At 46.4% G+C, this 20,637-nt stretch overlaps 1 pseudogene; it reads right to left on the bottom strand.

The window, feature by feature from the left end:
* Window positions 1-1,850: 1,850 nt before the first annotated feature.
* The window catches only part of LOC135538121 (alpha/beta hydrolase domain-containing protein 17C-like), a 37,771-nt pseudogene continuing 18,984 nt past the window's right edge, over window positions 1,851-20,637 (bottom strand).

The raw sequence follows: 20,637 nt of genomic DNA, 5'->3' as shown, positions 1-20,637 counted from the left end.
GTGTGTCTAGAGACAGTACTGGCTAGGGGCTGATCAGGTGTGTCTAGAGACAGTACTGGCTAGGGGCTGATCAGGTGTGTCTAGAGACAGTACTGGCTAGGGGCTGATCTAGAGACAGTACTGGCTAGGGGCTGATCAGGTGTGTCTAGAGACAGTACTGGCTAGGGGTTGATCAGGTGTGTCTAGAGACAGTACTGGCTAGGGCTGATCAGGTGTGTCTAGAGACAGTACTGGCTAGGGGCTGATCAGGTGTGTCTAGAGACAGGGTTGGTTGATCAGGTGTGTAGAGACAGTACTGGCTAGAGACAGTACTGGCTAGGGGCTGATCAGGTGTGTGTAGAGACAGTACTGGCTAGGGGCTGATCTGGTGTAGAGACAGTACTGGCTAGGGGTTGATCAGGTGTGTCTAGAGACAGTACTGGCTAGGGGTTGATCAGGTGTGTGTAGAGACAGTACTGGCTAGTACTAGAGACAGTACTGGCTAGGGTGATCAGGTGTGTGTAGAGACAGTACTGGCTAGGGGTTGATCAGGTGTGTCTAGAGACAGTACTGGCTAGGGGTTGATCAGGTGTGTCTAGAGACAGTACTGGCTAGGGGTTGATCAGGTGTGTGTAGAGACAGTACTGGCTAGGGGCTGATCAGGTGTGTGTAGAGACAGTACTGGCTAGGGGTTCAGATCAGGTGTGTGTAGAGACAGTACTGGCTAGGGGCTGATCAGGTGTGTGTAGAGACAGTACTGGCTAGGTGATCAGGTGTGTAGAGACAGTACTGGCTAGGGGTTGATCAGGTGTGTGTAGAGACAGTACTGGCTAGGGGTTGATCAGGTGTGTGTAGAGACAGTACTGGCTAGGGGATCAGGTGTGTGTAGAGACAGTACTGGCTAGGTGATCAGGTGTGTGTAGAGACAGTACTGGCTAGGGGATCAGGTGTGTCTATACTGGCTAGGGGTTGATCAGGTGTGTGTAGAGACAGTACTGGCTAGGGGTGATCAGGTGTGTGTAGAGACAGTACTGGCTAGGTGATCAGGTGTAGAGACAGTACTGGCTAGGGGTTGATCAGGGTGTGAGACAGTACTGGCTGGGTGATGTGTGTCTAGAGACAGTACTGGCTAGGCTAGGGGTTGATCAGGTGTGTCTAGAGATCAGGTGTGTGTAGAGACAGTACTGGCTAGGGGCTGATCAGGTGTGTCTAGAGACAGTACTGGCTAGGGGCTGATCAGGTGTGTCTAGAGACAGTACTGGCTAGGGGTTGATCAGGTGTGTCTAGAGACAGTACTGGCTAGGGGCTGATCAGGTGTGTCTAGAGACAGTACTGGCTAGGGGCTGATCAGGTGTGTGTAGAGACAGTACTGGCTAGGGGCTGATCAGGTGTGTCTAGAGACAGTACTGGCTAGGGGCTGATCAGGTGTGTCTAGAGACAGTACTGGCTAGGGGCTGATCAGGTGTGTGTAGAGACAGTACTGGCTAGGGGCTGATCAGGTGTGTGTAGAGACAGTACTGGCTAGGGGTTGATCAGGTGTGTCTAGAGACAGTACTGGCTAGGGGCTGATCAGGTGTGTCTAGAGACAGTACTGGCTAGGGGCTGATGTTTTTACTGGCTTGATAGGTGTGTTTAGAGACAGTGGTCAAGTGTCATCATTAGGGTCAGGTGGTGTCCCTCACTGGAAAACCCCAGTTGAGGAAAAACACCTGGCCCTGTGTCTAGAGACAGTACTGGCTAACATCATGACCTCCAGTTAACAACAGCATTGTTACAGGAGGTGAGACACCCAGGGGTGAGCTGGGTAATGATGTTTTTCAACCACATGCATCTCTCACACGGTCACACACTGGCTAGGGGCTGATCTGGCCTTGAAAACAAGATGGGAATGAGATTCTGTGTAGTGAAACATGGAATGTCAATAAGATAAAAACATACATCAGAACATACAGTATGATTACCTGAAAATATCTGCACAATAAAAGTGCATTCGTTTCAATTCACCCTGAATGGGAAAAAAAGACAAAACAATATTTAACAAACACAAACAAGCAAGAACATCAATCATGTATCTGAGGTGCAAAACAGATTGTTCTTCATCAGGTAGAAAAGAATACAAAGTCAATCAATCATGAGCATAAAAGAGAGCGAAACAGATGAAATAGGGAGAACAAGATCGCAGAGGGAAGTTATCACATCCCCACTGGCAGAGAGGGAGAGCAAGAAGAGCAAGTGCAAATACTGAGCGGGCCCTAGCTCCTTGGCAAAGAGACCTGGGACCTGTCCACATATGAGCGCCGGGATGCCTTGGCCTGGCTCAGCTCAACCTGGTTAAGCCCTGGGGGAAGCATCTCAACACTTCCTCCCCTCCTTTCCAACATCTGCACCGATAAACAATACAAACCAACATGGTGGATTTCAGGTATCAAATTTCCACCAATCCACTTCTCTCTGCACAGATCAAGGAAAGAAAAAAGGAAGCCATTTTAGACTTGATACGCAGCCCCCCTCTAGGTTTTAGTGGAGGAGGCCAAGGGAGATCAGGATGTGGGCAGCTCGATGGAGATGAACTGCTTGAGTCGCTCCAAGTACTGGGCGTAGAGCTCGATGTCGTTGTGCCCGGCGCCCTCCACCCACAGGGGCTCCACGGCACGCGGGCAGCGCTCGTACATTGCCAGGCCGTGCGAGAAGTCGATCACCTCATCCTCCGTGCCGTGGATCACCAGCACCGGCGACGCCACCTTGGACACCTTGTCGATGCTGGGGAGAGAGAAGGGCTTACATTTTATCAATGCTTTAACAAAGCCAGAGCCCGCGCAGCAGAGAGAAAGACAGAACAGGGAGAAGAAGAACAGGGAGAGAAGAGGAGAGAGAAGGGAGAGAGAGAGGGAGAACAGGAGAGAAATAGAGAACAGAGAGAGAACAGAGAGAGAGAGAGAGAGAACAGGGAGAGAAATAGAGAAAGGGAGAGAAATAGAGGAAAGGAGAGAAATAGAGGAACAGGGAGAGAAATAGGAAAAGGAAGAAGGGAGGAAAGGGAATAGGAGGAAAGGGAGAGAGAGGGAGGAAAGGGAGAGAGGAAAAATAGAGGAAAGGAGAGAAGGGAGGAAAGGGAGAGAGAGAAATAGAGGAAAGGGAGAGAGAGAAAGGGAGGAAAGGGAGAGAGAGAAAGGGAGGAAAGGGAGAGAGAGAAAGGGAGGAAAGGGAGAGAGAGAAAGGGAGAGAGAGAAAGGGAGAGAGAGAAAGGGAGGAAAGGGAGAGAGAGAAAGGGAGGAAAGGGAGAGAGAGAAAGGGAGAGAGAGAGAAAGGGAGAGAGAGAAAGGGAGGAAAGGGAGAGAGAGAAAGGGAGGAAAGGGAGAGAGAGAAAGATAGAGAGAGAGAGAAAGGGAGGAAAGGGAGGAAAGGGAGAGAGAGAAAGGGAGAGAGAAAAGGGAGAGAGAAAAGGGAGAGAGTGGGGAAGACAAACACATTAAGACAAATGGACCTCCTTGGGGGCATTAGTAGTTGTATCCATCTGTCTTGTAGCGGTGCAGTAACAGCAGGGGTGGAGAAACCGACTCCACACAGCACGCTGCCAAACCATTAACTACACATTATACAGAGGGGGTGTGCCCACCTTATGTGCACTACATATGATATATACACATATGATATATATAGAGATATAATGGCAAACTGATCAGAAATACAGTATAGACAAAGCACTTTCTTCTGAAACTCGTCAGTCTATTCGTGTTCTGAGAAATGAAGGCTATTCCATGCAAGAAATTTCCAAGAAACTGAACATCTCGTACAACGCTGTGAACTACCCCCTTCACAAAACAGTGCAAACTGGCTCTAACCAGAATAGAAAGAGGAGTTGGAGGACCAGGTGCACAACTGAGCAAGCGGTACATTAGTGTCTAGTTTGAGAAACAGACGCCTCAAGTCCTCAACTGGAAGCTTCATTAAATAGTACCTGCAAAACACCAGTCTCAACGTCAACAGTAAAGAGGCGACTCTAGGATGCTGGCCTTCTAGGCAGAGTTGCAAAGAAAAAGCCAAAACTCTGTCCAGCGTTTGTTTGCCCATCTTAATCTTTTCTTTTTATTGGCCAGTCTGAGATATGGCTTTTTCTTTACAACTCTGACTAGAAGGCCAGCATTCCAGAGTTGTTTCTTCAACGTTGACGTTGAGACTGGTGTTTGCGGGTACTATTTATTGAAGCTGCCAGTGAATCACACTTCACCATCTGGCAGTCTGATGGACAAATCCGGGTTTGGCGGATGCCAGGAGAATGTTACAAGCCTGAATACATAGTGCAAACTGTAATGTTTGGTGGAGGATAAATATTGGTCTGGGACTGTTTTTCATGGTTCGGGCTAGGCCCTTAGTTCCAGTGACGGGAAATCTTAACACTACAGCATACAATGACATTCTAGAAGATTCTGTGCTTCCAGCTTTGTGGCAAAAGTTTGGGAAGGCCCTTTCCTGTTTCAGCATGACTGCGAGCCAGGCCTAATCGCCCAACATCAGTGCCTGACCTCACTAGTGCTCGTGTCTGAATGGAAGCATGTCCCTGCAGCAATGTTCCAATATCTAGTGAACAGCCTTCCTAGAAGAGTGGTGTTAGAGCAGAACAGGGAGACCAACTCCATATTAATACCCATGATTTTAGAATGAGATGTTTGACGAGCAGCTGTCCACATACTTTTTGGTATTAATGTATGCATGTATACACACACACACACACACACAAAATGAGGTTGGAATGATAGTAACATTGCGGACAATGCCCTTTTAGTGTAAGAGCTGGAGTTCTGACCTGACTGGTGACATCACCAGGCGGTACATTTGTTTAAATACCAATAAGAGAGACTTCCAAACCTCTTTCCCCAATTACAGGTACTTTTCCCCTCCCTTAAACACACTGACTGTGCCTGCAGAATTCTTGCTTCAGAAATTGTTCTTTGCTATGCTATTGTTTTCAATTCAAATTGTCAATAATCACAGCAAGGTACTTACTTAATTGTTACCCAGAAACTATGTGATGTCTGCATTGTAGCTTTAAAGCAGGATCCTCACATTCCAGGTGGAATAAGACTATAATCTCAAAGGGTTCAGAGACTAACAACAAAAGCACACTCACAGTCATGCATATATTGGCATTTACCTGTCCCTTTAAAGGGGGTAGAGGACCTAAACCATGCCAGGATATTGCAGCCCACACCATACAGTGGCTTGTGAACGTTTTCATCCCCCTTTGGCATTTTTCCTATTTTGTTGCTTTACAACCTGGAATTAAAATAGATTTTCAGGAGTTTGTATCATTTGATTTACACAACATGCCTACCATTTTGAAGATGCTAAATATTTTATATTGTGAAACAAGAAATAAGACACACAAAACAATGAAAACTTGAGCGTGCATAATTATTCACCACTCCAAAGTCAATACTTTGTAGAGCCACCTTTTGCAGTAATTACAGCTGCAAGTCTCTTGGGGTATGTGTCTCTATAAGCTTGGCACATCTAGCCACTGGGATTTTCACACATTCTTCAAGGCAAAACTGTTCCAGCTCCTTCAAGTTGGATGGGTTCCGCAATCTTTAAGTCATACCACAGATTCTCAATTTAAATGCTTCCACTTAAACCACTCGAGTGTTGCTTCAGTAGTATGCTCCGGGTAATTGTCCTGCTGGAAGGTGAACCTCAGTCCCAGTCTCAAATCTCTGGAAGACTGAAATGGGTTTCCTTCAAGGATTTCCTTGTATTTAGCGCCATCCATCATTCCTTCAATTCTGACCAATTTCCCAGTCCCTGACAATGAAAGACATCTCCACAGCATGATGCTGCCACCAACATGCTTCACTGTGGGGATGGTATTCTCGGGGGGGGGTGATGAGAGGTGTTGGGTGGCCAAAAAGCTCAATTTTAGTCTCATCTGACCAGAGTGCCTTATGTTTGGGGAGTCTCCCACATGCCTTTTGGCGAACACCAAAAGTGTTTGCTTATTTTTTTCTGGCCACTCTTCTGTAAAGTTGGGGTGGCAGGGTAGCCTAGTGGTTAGAGCGTTGGACTAGTAACCGAAAGGTTGCAAGTTCAAATCCCCGAGCTGACAAATCTGTTGTTCTGCCCCTGAACAGGCAGTTAACCCACTGTTCCTTGTCTGTCATTGAAAATAAGAATTTGTTCTTAACTGACCTGCCTAGCAAAATAAAGGTAAAAAAAAAAAGCAAAAAAGCCCAGCTCTGTGGAGTATATGGCTTAAAGTGGTCCTATGGACAGATACTGCTGTGGAGCTTTGCAGCTCCTTCAGGGTTATCTTTGGTCTCTTTGTTGCCTCTCTGATTAATGCCCTCCTTGCCTGGTCTGAGAGTTTGGTTGGGTGACCCCCTTGGCAGGTTTGTTGTTATTTTTTCCATTTTTGTTAAAATTTTTTACCACTTTTCTCCCCAATTTCATGGTATCCAGTTGTTTTAGTAGCTACTATCTTGTCTAATCGCTACAACTCCCGTACGGGCTCAGGAGAGACGAATGTTGAAAGTCATGCATCCTCCGATACACAACCCAACCAAGCCGCACTGCATCTTTAACTTTAACAGCGCGCATCCAACCCGGAAGCCAGCCGCACCAATGTGTCGGAGGAAACACCGTGCACCTGGCAACCTTGGTTAGCGCGCACTGCGCCCGGCCCGCCACAGGAGTCGCTGGTGCGCGATGAGACAAGGATTTCCTTACCGGCCAAACCCTCCCTAACCCGGGCGACGCTAGGCCAATTGTGCGTCGCCCCACCGACCTCCCGGTTGCGGCCGGTTACGACAGAGCCTGGGCGCGAACCCAGAGTCTCTGGTGGCACAGCTGGCGCTGCAGTATAGCGCCCTTAACCACTGCGCCACCCGGGAGGCCCGTTATTTCCATTTTTTAATAATGGATTTAAATGGTGCTTCGTGGATGTTCAAAGTTTCGGATATGTTTTTATAACCCAACCCTGAACTTTGTCCCTGACCTGTTTGGAGAGCTCCTTGGTCTTCATGGTGCCGCTTGCTTGGTGGTGCCGCTTGCTTGGTGGTGTTGCAGACTTAGGGGCCTTTCAGAACAGGTGTATATATATATACACTGAGATCATGTGACACTTAAAGTCCACCTGTGTGCAATCTATTTCATGCCACTTATGAAGGTAATTGGTTGCATCAGGGGGCTTCAGAGAAAAGGAGGTGAATACATATGCACGCACCACTTTTACAGTTTAGAATTTCTTTGAAACATCTTATTTTTTCATTTCACTACATCAATTTGGACGATTTTGTGTATGTCCATTACATGAAATCCAAATAGAACTCAATTTCAATTACAGTGTAGAAAAGGCCCATGGAGTTGGTGGAAGAATCTTTTAATTCAAGGCCACTTGCTCAGCTGGGCCAGGAGTGCTTTAATTAGGTCAGGTGGAAATATCCCACAGATCTCAACTCCATAAAAGGAGGAAATGGCCATCGCCCGATCTCGCTGCTTTCTCTTCCTTAACTCCGTCTAATCCAGAAGTTCTGTGCGTCTATGAATCCACGTTAAGTCCACAGACTCTACCTTTCATCTGAACTATCTGTTGCGATCAGGAGAGTGGGCCATCAGTTATTGTTTATAGTTATTAACGCGGGTGCGGCTTGGAGCGCACGCTTCAAACCTATTGTGTAATGTGAATGGTCAATGATCACGGCCCTACGGATCATCACAGGCCAATTATGCCATCGATATATGGTTAATATGTAATGAAATTACATGTACACATGACACTTGAAAGGGTGAAATATGAAACATCATTGTTTGCTGAAATGATCGATTCTGATATCAAACTAATGGGGATTATAGATTGAATAACCAATCACTGTTTGTATTCTTCTTCTCATGATTATGATAAATAGTGACGAGCATAAATGACTCAAGGATGATTCCTATTGAGTTCAAACCCCCTAGAGCTGACAAGGTACAAATCTGTCGGTACAAATCTGAACAGGCAGTTAACCCACTGTTCCTAGGCCGTCATTGAAAATAAGAATTTGTTCTTAACTGACTTGCCTAGTTAAATAAAGGTTAAAAAAGGTTATATAAAAAATAAAAAAATAAAATAAAATTAACTGGATTGTTGAATTCCCTAATTATGTTAATAATGAATGATTGTTATGACTTGATCTTTGTGATTATGAGTTTGATTGGATACATGTTATTCTGTTTCCTTTGTGATGCAGCAGACAAACTACTCAGTAAATATACCACTTTATGGTTAAAGGAGTTCCTGCCTCAGTCTCATCCATTCCTCTGTTACCTGACACGTGATCATCTGTTCACCTTCACTGTCAGTCATCCTACTTGTCCAGCTACCCACACAGATTCCACGAAGCTTTCATACAGGTTGTAATGCAACAAAATAGGAAAAATGCCAAGGGGGATGAATACTTTTGCAAGTCACTCTAACAGAGACCCTCTAAGGGGATGAGAGGTCCTAAACCATGCCAGGATAATGCACTGCACACCATAACAGAGACCCTATAAGGGGATGAGAGGTCCTAAACCATGCCAGGATAATGCACTGCACACCATAACAGAGACCCTATAAGGGGATGATGAGAGGTCTTAAACCATGCCAGGATAATGCACTGCACACCATAACAGAGACCCTATAAGGGGATGAGAGGTCTTAAACCATGCCAGGATAATGCACTGCACACCATAACAGAGACCCTATAAGGGGATGATGAGGTCTTAAACCATGCCAGGATAATGCACTCACACCATAACAGAGACCCTATAAGGGGATGATGAGAGGGATCCTAAACCCTATATGCCAGGATAATGCACTGCACACCATAACAGAGACCCTAACAGAGACCCTAAGGGGATGATGAGAGGTCCTAAACCATGCCAGGATAATGCACTGCACACCATAACAGAGACCCTATAAGGGGATGATGAGAGGTCCTAAACCATGCCAGGATAATGCACTGCACACCATAACAGAGACCCTATAAGGGGATGAGAGGTCCTAAACCATGCCAGGATAATGCACTGCACACCATAACAGAGACCCTATAAGGGGATGATGAGAGGTCCTAAACCATGCCAGGATAATGCACTGCACACCATAACAGAGACCCTATAAGGGGATGATGAGAGGTCCTAAACCATGCCAGGATAATGCACTGCACACCATAACAGAGACCCTATAAGGGGATGATGAGAGGTCCTAAACCATGCCAGGATAATGCACTGCACACCATAACAGAGACTCTATAAGGGGATGAGAGGTCCTAAACCATGCCAGGATAATGCACTGCACACCATAACAGAGACTCTATAAGGGGATGAGAGGTCCTAAACCATGCCAGGATAATGCACTCCACACCATAACAGAGAACACAGAAACCTCATTTACTCAAGTGTTAAGGGGATGATGAGAGGTCCTAAACCATGCCAGGATAATGGCACACCATAACAAAGACCCTGTAAGGGGATGATGAGTCCATTATTTTGGCAGTTACCTGTAGGCCTCTATAGCTGTCCTCTACAGCAGTACCAGCTTAGGAGAGCCACTTGCAGATTCAACTTCTGCTCGCTCTCCACCCCCTCCTCCTCTTCTGCCCGCTGTCCCACAGATCTTATGGCTGATAACAGTTTGATGCCATTGTTCCACAGGTGTCCGGGCTGAGGGTTGATAACAGTTTGATGCTATCTGTTCCTCCCACCTGCACCAAATGTACAGTATTTCTCATCCTAATAGCTTGTTCTCCATCGGATTTCCAAGACTTATTTTCTAGTTTTCCGACCCTTTACAATAAAGCAGCACAGGAAGTAGCTGCTCATGGAATATGACTAGGGGACACAATACAAACACTATGGATAATACAGGCATCTGATAGAGGCCAGCCAGAGACCGAGACCTGGGAGCCCTATTTTTCACTAGGTCTGTGAGCCCAGCCGCCAACCTTTCATAGCTAGCTGGCATGGCAAGTTACTACCTACCTACGTACCTACCGCTGCACCTTAACATTCCCTCAGCACCCTGCAGGAGAGAGATAACACTACCTACCTACCTACCTACCTACCTACAGCTGCACCTTAACATTCCCTCAGCACCCTGCAGGAGAGAGATAACACTACCTACCTACCGCTGCACCTTAACATTCCCTCAGCACCCTGCAGGAGAGAGATAACACTACCTACCTACCTACCTAGCGCTGCACCTTAACATTCCCTCAGCACCCTGCAGGAGAGAGATAACACTACCTACCTACCGCTGCACCTTAACATTCCCTCAGCACCCTGCAGGAGAGAGATAACACTACCTACCCAAAATCCAAATCAGGGCTTTGCCACATTACATTCCCATCAGCACCCTGCAGGATCCAGAGATAACAAATTGGTGAATTCACCTTCTGACATCAGTGGAACAGCCACTTTGCAATAGTGCAACATTCCCTCAGCACCCTGTATATCAACTGTCATTCAGTCAAAGACAACAGGCCAGGAAAACACTACTAACACATCCAACATCCCATCCCCTCTGTCCATAGACTCCATCTACTACGGCCTACCCACTATCTCACCCCATAATAACCCACCTGGGGAAGGCGTCTAGGTCTTGCCTACCAGGGAAGGCCACTGCAGGCCGGACATAAGAGGTGAGTGCAGGATGACGGCGATACACACTAGCCTACCCCAGATCCACCGTGGGTATCGTGGATGCTCTGACCGTACAGGATGATGTTCTCTGGGGTCACTCCATACCTGGATAGGAAGGAGGTTAGGACACAGAGAGAGAGAGAGATGGGGGGGGATAGACAGACCGATAGTTGTGGACAAGGAGATGAAGGAAAGTGGGTGAAAAAATAAAGAAACAAAATAAGGTTAATAGATCAGACCCAGATTACTACCGCCGTCATCCTCCTAGGAGATATCTGACCCAGATTACTACCGTCGTCATCCTCCTAGGAGATATCTGACCCAGACTACCGCCGTCGTCATCCTCCTAGGAGATATCTGACCCAGACTACCGCCGTCGTCATCCTCCTAGGAGATATCTGACCCAGACCACCGTCGTCATCCTCCTAGGAGATATCTGACCCAGACTACCGCCGTAACATCCTCCTAGGAGATATCTGACCCAGACTACCGCCGTCGTCATCCTCCTAGGAGATATCTGACCCAGACTACCGCGTCGTATCGTCATCCTCCTAGGAGATATCTGACCCAGACCACCGCCGTCGTCATCCTCCTAGGAGATATCTGACCCAGACCACCGCCGTCGTCATCCTCCTAGGAGATATCTGACCCAGACCACCGCCGTGTCATCCTCCTAGGAGATATCTGACCCAGACCACCGCCGTCGTCATCCTCCTAGGAGATATCTGACCCAGACTACCGTCACGTCATCCCTCCTAGGAGATATCTGACCCAGACCACCGCCGTCGTCATCCTCCTAGGAGATATCTGACCCAGACCACCGACAAGGAGATATCCGAAACAAAATAAGTCATCCTCCTAGGAGATATCTGACCCAGACCACCGCCGTCGTCATCCTCCTAGGAGATATCTGACCCAGACCACCGCCGTCGTCATCCTCCTAGGAGATATCTGACCCAGACCACCGCCGTCGTCATCCTCCTAGGAGATATCTGACCCAGACCACCGCCGTCGTCATCCTCCTAGGAGATATCTGACCCAGACCACCGCCGTCGTCATCCTCCTAGGAGATATCTGACCCAGACCACCGCCGTCGTCATCCTCCTAGGAGATATCTGACCCAGACCACCGCCGTCGTCATCCTCCTAGGAGATATCTGACCCAGACTACCGCCGTCGTCATCCTCCTAGGAGATATCTGACCCAGACTACCGCCGTCGTCATCCTCCTAGGAGATATCTGACCCAGACCACCGCCGTCGTCATCCTCCTAGGAGATATCTGACCCAGACCACCGCCGTCGTCATCCTCCTAGGAGATATCTGACCCAGACCACCGCCGTCGTCATCCTCCTAGGAGATATCTGACCCAGACCACCGCCGTCGTCATCCTCCTAGGAGATATCTGACCCAGACCACCGCCGTCGTCATCCTCCTAGGAGATATCTGACCCAGACTACCGTCGTCATCCTCCTAGGAGATATCTGACCCAGACTACCGCCGTCATCCTCCTAGGAGATATCTGACCCAGACCACCGCCGTCGTCATCCTCCTAGGAGATATCTGACCCAGACCACCGCCGTCGTCATCCTCCTAGGAGATATCTGACCCAGACCACCGCCGTCGTCATCCTCCTAGGAGATATCTGACCCAGACCACCGCCGTCGTCATCCTCCTAGGAGATATCTGACCCAGACCACCGCCGTCGTCATCCTCCTAGGAGATATCTGACCCAGACCACCGCCGTCGTCATCCTCCTAGGAGATATCTGACCCAGACCACCGCCGTCGTCATCCTCCTAGGAGATATCTGACCCAGACTACCGCCGTCGTCATCCTCCTAGGAGATATCTGACCCAGACTACCGCAGTCGTCATCCTCCTAGGAGATATCTGACCCAGACTACCGCCGTCGTCATCCTCCTAGGAGATATCTGACCCAGACTACCGCCGTCGTCATCCTCCTAGGAGATAACTGACCCAGACTACATCACTGTACAACAAGGAGACGATACCTCCTATCTAACATCACTGTACAACAAGGAGACGATATCTCCTCCCATCTAACATCACTGTACAACAAGGAGACGATATCTCCTCCCATCTAACATCACTGTACAACAAGGAGACGATACCTCCTCCCATCTAACATCACTGTACAACAAGGAGACGATACCTCCTATCTAACATCACTGTACAACAAGGAGACGATATCTCCTCCCATCTAACATCACTGTACAACAAGGAGACGATATCTCCTCCCATCTAACATCACTGTACAACAAGGAGACGATACCTCCTCCCATCTAACAACACTGTACAACAAGGAGACGATATCTCCTCCCATCTAACAACACTGTACAACAAGGAGACGATATCTCCTCCCATCTAACATCACTGTACAACAAGGAGACGATATCTCCTCCCATCTAACATCACTGTACAACAAGGAGACGATACCTCCTCCCATCTAACATCACTGTACAACAAGGAGACGATACCTCCTATCTAACAACACTGTACAACAAGGAGACAATAGCTCCTCCCATCTAACAACACTGTACAACAAGGAGACGATATCTCCTCCCATCTAACATCACTGTACAACAAGGAGACGATACCTCCTACCTAACATCACTGTACAACAAGGAGACGATATCTCCTCCCATCTAACATCACTGTACAACAAGGAGACGATACCTCCTATCTAACAACACTGTACAACAAGGAGACGATATCTCCTCCCATCTAACATCACTGTACAACAAGGAGACGATAGCTCCTCCCATCTAACATCACTGTACAACAAGGAGACGATAGCTCCTATCTAACCCAACATGACATCACTGTACAAGAAGGAGACAATATCTCCTATCTAACCCAACATGACATCACTGTACAAGGAGACAATACCTCCTATCTAACCCAACATGACATCACTGTACAAGAAGGAGACAATATCTCCTATCTAACCCAACATGACATCACTGTACAAGGAGACAATACCTCCTATCTAACCCAACATGACATCACTGTACAAGAAGGAGACAATATCTCCTATCTAACCCAACATGACATCACTGTACAAGGAGACAATATCTCCTATCTAACCCAACATGACATCACTGTACAACAACACGCCATAACAGAAAGTTTACAATGTACTACGTAAACAATGCAATATAATAATACATGCCATTTAGCAGAGGCTTTCAGCCCGACGCGACTTAGTCATGCTGGCATACATTTTATGAATGGATGGTCCCAGGGATTGAACCCACTATCTTGCAGTAGCAAGTACCAGGCTCTGCCAATTGAGCTACAGAGGATGTCATGAAATAAACTTCTATAGTCTGTAATTCCTATTTACCAAAAACTGATATACTTAACCCTTATCAAATCCGACTGACATTAAAAACATTACTCTTACAAGCACATCAGTTAGAGTTGAGATGAGTTTACACAGTGAAAGGAGAGCTGTATAGTTAAATCCAGACTTGTGTACAGAGTTATACTTATATATACACTAAGCTACGTTGCTATATAGCTTAGTCTCTAGGCTCGTAGCGGGAGGCAGCAGGCCGAATAGGGGAGGATCATTTGTCACTTTAAAGCCTGGCTGCCAGTGCTGAGGCCGGGGCAGCTGTCTGCCTGGCACACACACTTCAGGCATCAGTTCTGCCCTATAAAAACTCAAGCTAGAGCATTGAGATAAAAATAAGGGATGAATGGGTGGAGGACAGAGGTAGCGAGAGGACAGCCCTACATTTCATTCTCCCACTCCTCCACTCTTGGCAGGCTTTCCCATGGCGAGAGCAAACCTCAGGGAACCCGATCTTCGGGGCGCGCTGTGTGTCAGGTATGCGGTGAAGTCTGCCGACAAAATGGAAACACATTTGATACGTGACCTAAAGGCTGGGCCTCACAAAGGTTTTGAAAGGCTAGTCCCCTTTGATGGCGAAAGTTGCAGAGGAGACAAAACAGCTGTGAACCCCGTGTGTGTGTGTGTGTGTGTGTGTGTGTGTGTGTGTGTGTGTGTGTGTGTGTGTGTGTGTGTGTGTGTGTGTGTGTGTGTGTGTGTGCAAAGGCAGGCAAGGCAGAGAGGAAGGGAGTGCTGTACATAGTGTTCCCTGAGACTGCCCTCAACGTCACATTCTGCTTTGTTGGGCCTTTTAGAATGAACTCTGAGAACTCCAAGAAAGTGTGGAATGCATGGGGGTGAATCAAAGGCTTACACAACTCACCACAAGCTAAGATGTAACACGCCGTACAGTTAGGCATGACTAAATATGTGGAAGGTGAGCAGGTGCATGTAAATTTACCCATGAAATTACGCTATAGACTTAGGCCCAGCTAAGGAGGTGAAGGGTTGAAGGAGGTGTGCGATTGGGTGTGTGTGTGTTTGAGGGTGTGCGCCAGGGTTTCCGTTAGCCAGTAAATGCTTAGCTTTTGGACCCCAAAAATAAATGAAAAGCCGGTAAAGTCAGCCTCAATGTTGCCGGCCCAATCCTTAATGCTTTTTATTAATTGATAGAAATGCCAGTCGACGTGCTTTAACTTCAAAGGCAAATAAACTGCATGGGTTAATGAATCCTCAGGCTGCTGGGAAATTCATGTGGGTTTCTATTTTCACTCACGCAAAAGATGCGAGGTTCCCATCAGGGAACAGCTAAGTACACCCAGACTTGACAACATTTGTCCAGATTAGAGGTTGACCGATTAATCGGAATGGATGATTATTTAGGGCCGATTTCAAGTTTTCATAACAATCGTAAATCTGTATTTTTGGACACTTTTTCTTTTTACACCTTTATTTAATCTTTATTTAACTAGGCAAGTCAGTTAAGAACACATTCTTATTTTCAATGACGGCCTAGGAACGGTGGGTTAACTGCCTCGTTCAGGGGTAGAACGACATATTTTCACCTTGTCAGCCCGGGGGATCCAATCTTGCAACCTTACAGTTAACTAGTCCAACGCTATAACCACCTGCCTCTCGTTGCACTCCACGAGGAGACTGCCTGTTACGCGAACGCAGTAAGCCAAGGTAAGTTGCTAGCTAGCATTAAACTTATCTTATAAAAAAACGATCAATCATAATCACTAGTTAACTACACATGGTTGATGATATTACTAGTTTATCTAGCGTGTCCTGCGTTGCATATAATCTGACTGAGCATACAAGTATCTGACTGAGCGGTGGTAGGCAGCAGCAGGCTGGTAAGCATTCATTCAAACAGCACTTTCATGTGTTTTGCCAGCAGCTCTTCGTTGTGCGCCAAGCATTGCGCTGTTTATGACTTCAAGCCTATCAACTCCAGAGATGAGGCTGGTGTAACCGAAGTGAAATGGCTAGCTAGTTAGCGGGGTGCGCGATAATAGCGTTTCAAACGTCACTTGCTCTGGAGACTTGGAGTAGTTGTTCCCCTTGCTCTGCATTGGTAAAGCTGCTTCGAGGGTGGGTGTTGTCGTTGTGTTACTGGTTCGAGCCCAGTGAGGAGCGAGGAGAGGGACGGAAGCAATACTGTTACACTGGCAATACTAAAGTGCCTATAAGAACATCCAATAGTCAAAGGTATATGAAATACAAATGGTAGAGGGAAATAGTCATATAATTCCTCTAATAACTACAACCTAAAACTTCTTACCTGGGAATATTGAAGACTCATGTTAAAAGGAACCACCAGCTATCATGTTCTCATGTTCTGAGCAAGGAACTTAAACGTTAGCTTACTTACATGGCACATATTGCACTTTTACTTTCTTACTCCAACATTTAGTTTTTGCATTATTTAAACCAAGTTGAACATGTATCATTTATTTGAGGCTAAATTGATTTTATTGATGTATTATATGAAGTTAAAATAAGTATTCATTCAGCATGGTTGTAATTGTCATCATTACAAATAAAAAATTAATTAAATTGAAAAAAATTGAAAAATGGCCGATTAATCGGCATCAGTTTTTTTGGTCCTCCAATAATCGGTATTGGCGTTGAAAAATCATAATCGGTCGACCTCTAGCCCAGATTCTGTTGATTATGCCCGTTTCACTGAGAGGGGATTTTTTCTCCAAAACAGAGTAAAGATGGCTTCCAGAACGCGCTCTCTCAAAGACACAGTAACAAGGCTGATGGCTTCCAGATCGCTCCTTCTAAGACACAGTAACAAGGCCGATGGCTTCCAGATCGCTCCTTCTAAGACACAGTAACAAGGCCGATGGCTTCCAGATCGCTCCTTCTCGAAGACACAGTAACGAGGCCGATGGCTTCCAGATCGCTCCTTCTCGAAGACATAGTAACGAGGCCGATGGCTTCCAGATCGCTCCTTCTCGAAGACACAGTAACGAGGCCGATGGCTTCCAGATCGCTCCTTCTCGAAGACACAGTAACGAGGCCGATGGCTTCCAGATCGCTCCTTCTAAGACACAGTAACGAGGCCGATGGCTTCCAGATCGCTCCTTCTCGAAGACACAGTAACGAGGCCGATGGCTTCCAGATCACTCCTTCTCGAAGACACAGTCACGAGGCTGATGGCTTCCAGATCGCTCCTTCTCGAAGACAGTCACGAGGCTGATGGCTTCCAGATCGCTCCTTCTCGAAGACACAGTAACGAGGCCGATGGCTTCCAGATCGCTCCTTCTCGAAGACACAGTAACGAGGCCGATGGCTTCCAGATCGCTCCTTCTCGAAGACACAGTAACGAGGCCGATGGCTTCCAGATCGCTCCTTCTCGAAGACACAGTAACGAGGCCGATGGCTTCCAGATCGCTCCTTCTCGAAGACACAGTAACGAGGCCGATGGCTTCCAGATCGCTCCTTCTCGAAGACACAGTAACGAGGCCGATGGCTTCCAGATCGCTCCTTCTCGAAGACACAGTCACGAGGCTGATGGCTTCCAGATCGCTCCTTCTCGAAGACACAGTAACGAGGCCGATGGCTTCCAGATCGCTCCTTCTCGAAGACACAGTAACGAGGCCGATGGCTTCCAGATCGCTCCTTCTCGGAGACAGTCACAAGGCTGATGGCTTCCAGATCGCTCCTTCTCGAAGAAACAGTAACGAGGCTGATGCACATTAAGCTGCTCCAAGAAGTTGGACAGTTTGGACTTCCAACAGCAGCGGCTCACTTTGAGCAGGAAAAGGTCCGCTGCAAACGCAAGAAAATTAGAGGCAAATTGTGTTATTCAGGCCTGGTCCCAGCAGTTCTGATGCTGCCCTAGACCAGACCAACATATGCCGGCCGTGTCATGTATAGTATAAAGATTTGGAATGGATTGATATAGTAGAGTCATGTGGATAATGTGTAATTGGTGCATTTCAGATGAGCTTATTCAGTAGCACTTGGAAACTAAACATCGTTGCCATCTATTCACATTGGATAATTCCAATGTCGCAATCACTAGGCAGCCAACTGCCTACAGTAGGAAACTGAGCCGCTATCAATAAGATACCTATATTACAGGACACGAGTCACGGCCCCACGATCGTTCAAATTACCATGTGTGTGTGTTTGAGAGAGGCAGCTAGAGAGAGCAAGAAGGTGAGTGAGGACAATAGTGTGACCAAGAAATAAACACAGAAACAGAGGAGTGAGTGAATAACATGCCCCTGGCTTTTCAGCCAGTCAGCCAAGAGAGCTTTAATAACAAGATCCCCAGCCAAATCTAACTGTTCCATCCAGGAGGAAAAGCTGATGCTTTTGGTCTTAGAGGTAAGCTGCAGTAGCTACAAAAAAAATGTGACTTATAAATTAATAATATGGACCCACTGATTCTTAAAGAATATAATGTAGAAATGCCTCAGGAGCTCAGTTCAACTGTCCTACCCCTTCAGAACCCAAAACAAGCTTTACTCCAATGTTTGTAAACAAAGTAAATGTAAAAACAAAAAAACTGTATAACCTTAAAACATGATTAAAACTATTATTTTAATATCATGGATGGTCAGTCCTTGCATCCATAGCGCCGTCTATGAATTTGAGAGTGGTTCCATTTCCCTATCCCTCAGCTTTTTAGCAAACGCTTTGTTATCGTTTCGACTGCTGATTGACGCTTTAAGTTTGATGCAGGCATTTACTAACCAGGGATGTTAAAAGGATGAGAAGTCACCTTCCCTTTTAATTTCCCCTGCTAAGGCATCACAGGCTGGACATCTTTGTTTGCAGACACGGCTGTTATTGTAGTCCCAAAGGCTCAGTTCTCCCAGTTCTGGAGAAAGCAACAAGGTGTACAGGATTTTAGTTCCAGCCCAGTATTAACATACCATATCAGGCGCCATTCTAACACCAATGTAGTGAATATTCAAGCCTTGTTGAATGAGGTATATTAGAACCGGGTTAGAAGAAAATAAAAAACTGCCTGGAAACAAACCATGTGGGTCTTCAACATGAGGAATAATGACTCCTGACCTGAGTAAAGGTCCGGCATTGAGATAAACAGGTCAAAAAGTCACAGAGACACCAAGTTGTGATTTCAGATGTGGAATTTAAAAAGACATCCACTGCCAAAGTATCACTGGAAAAAGGGCTGTTCGCTCGAGAGAGAAAATGGACAGGAAATGGAATTGCGTTTAAACTGGACAAAAACACTCTCTTATTCCAAGCTAATCAGGAAATGGAATTGCGCTTAAACTGGACAAAAACAAGAACATTCTCTTATTCCAAGCTAATCAGGCGATTGATCATAACCCACCGCTTGGAGAAGCAGTGACATGTGGAGTGAGGGAAAATAAAGTGTTCAGTGAAAACACTTGTCCAAACACCAGAGGCACTGAATGGAAGGAAGGCTACAGAGAGAGAACTACTAGAGAGGAAGAGAGATATTCAAAAGAGGAGTCAAGCCCAGTGCAGATGCCATGTTTCCATAAACAATTATCTATTGGTGAGATTCAATAGAAAAATGGGGCTAGAACAACAGGGCAACCTTGACGTCCAGGCCAACACTGAATCGACCTCAAGAAAGTCCACTACATAACAAACCAACAAACCGTAGCCCAAACTGTAGCCCAGTTTGTTGGTTTAGAGAAAGAGAGGCTGAGAGAGAGCAGAGCAAGAATCAAAGCAGTTGTCCTGGGAAACCTTGTCAAGTCAAGAAATTGCAAAGTGCTCGCTCAAAAAGTCCTTACACTTGTGGGCTGCAGAATCCTTATAACAGTAGACTAATCATCATAGCATGCCAAATATAGACTTCAAATCAACCTTCTTAACCTTGAAGTCAAAAAGCCAGCACTGAGTTGAACTCGAGCATTCACTAGAACCAGAAGAAGAGTGAGTTAACAGGTAGCAGAAATAATGAAAGCAAGCCCTAAGTGCCTTGGACATGAACTAAAAGAGTGTTTTGTGTCGCGAGAGAAGGGTGTTAGCGAGATAAATCGCCTAATATACAGTAGTCTTAGTTTTGCGAAAAAAGGCTCATGGGAGCCAAAACAAACATTTCCAGATGTTCAGGCAGAAACCTCCCTCCGGTTGCCAGTCTTTACAGTTTACCCTGTACATACCCCAGCTCTGAGGTGAATTAAATCCTCACACTGGACTTGAAACATCACAAAACCAAACTTGTTGTGGAAATGCGACTGCAAATACCAGCTCACCCATACTAGTGAATTTCTTTGGTGTTTTCTATCACAATACATCATATGTTTAATTGGAAGAATCATTTGTTAGAAGAAGTTGGAGTTGAGCACTTTTGTTTGAAGAGAGATCTTATTGATTGTTATTCAGAGCATCCAGCCTAAGAATTTAGCAAATTCCAGGCGTGCATCTCAAGTAGTTTCTCTCGTTTTCTCGTCTCCTTGCCTTCATTTGTACTCATGCGAATTCCAAGTAGACAGTACCAACAATCCTACCATCAACCTTCAAATTGTCAGATGAAGGAGAAGACGAGGAGAGGAAGCCACTTTAAACCATGATGCAGCCTACAGTATGTGCAAATGTGTTCAGAGAACATTTCCAAGGATGTAAGCTCCGTGGAGAGGACAAAGGGGCAAGGGCCTCGGGTATTCGTCGGTACAGA

The sequence above is a fragment of the Oncorhynchus masou genome, unplaced genomic scaffold (assembly GCF_036934945.1).
Source record: "Oncorhynchus masou masou isolate Uvic2021 unplaced genomic scaffold, UVic_Omas_1.1 unplaced_scaffold_912, whole genome shotgun sequence".
Lineage (NCBI taxonomy): Eukaryota > Metazoa > Chordata > Actinopteri > Salmoniformes > Salmonidae > Oncorhynchus > Oncorhynchus masou.
This window is presented reverse-complemented; position numbering and strand designations above follow the sequence as displayed.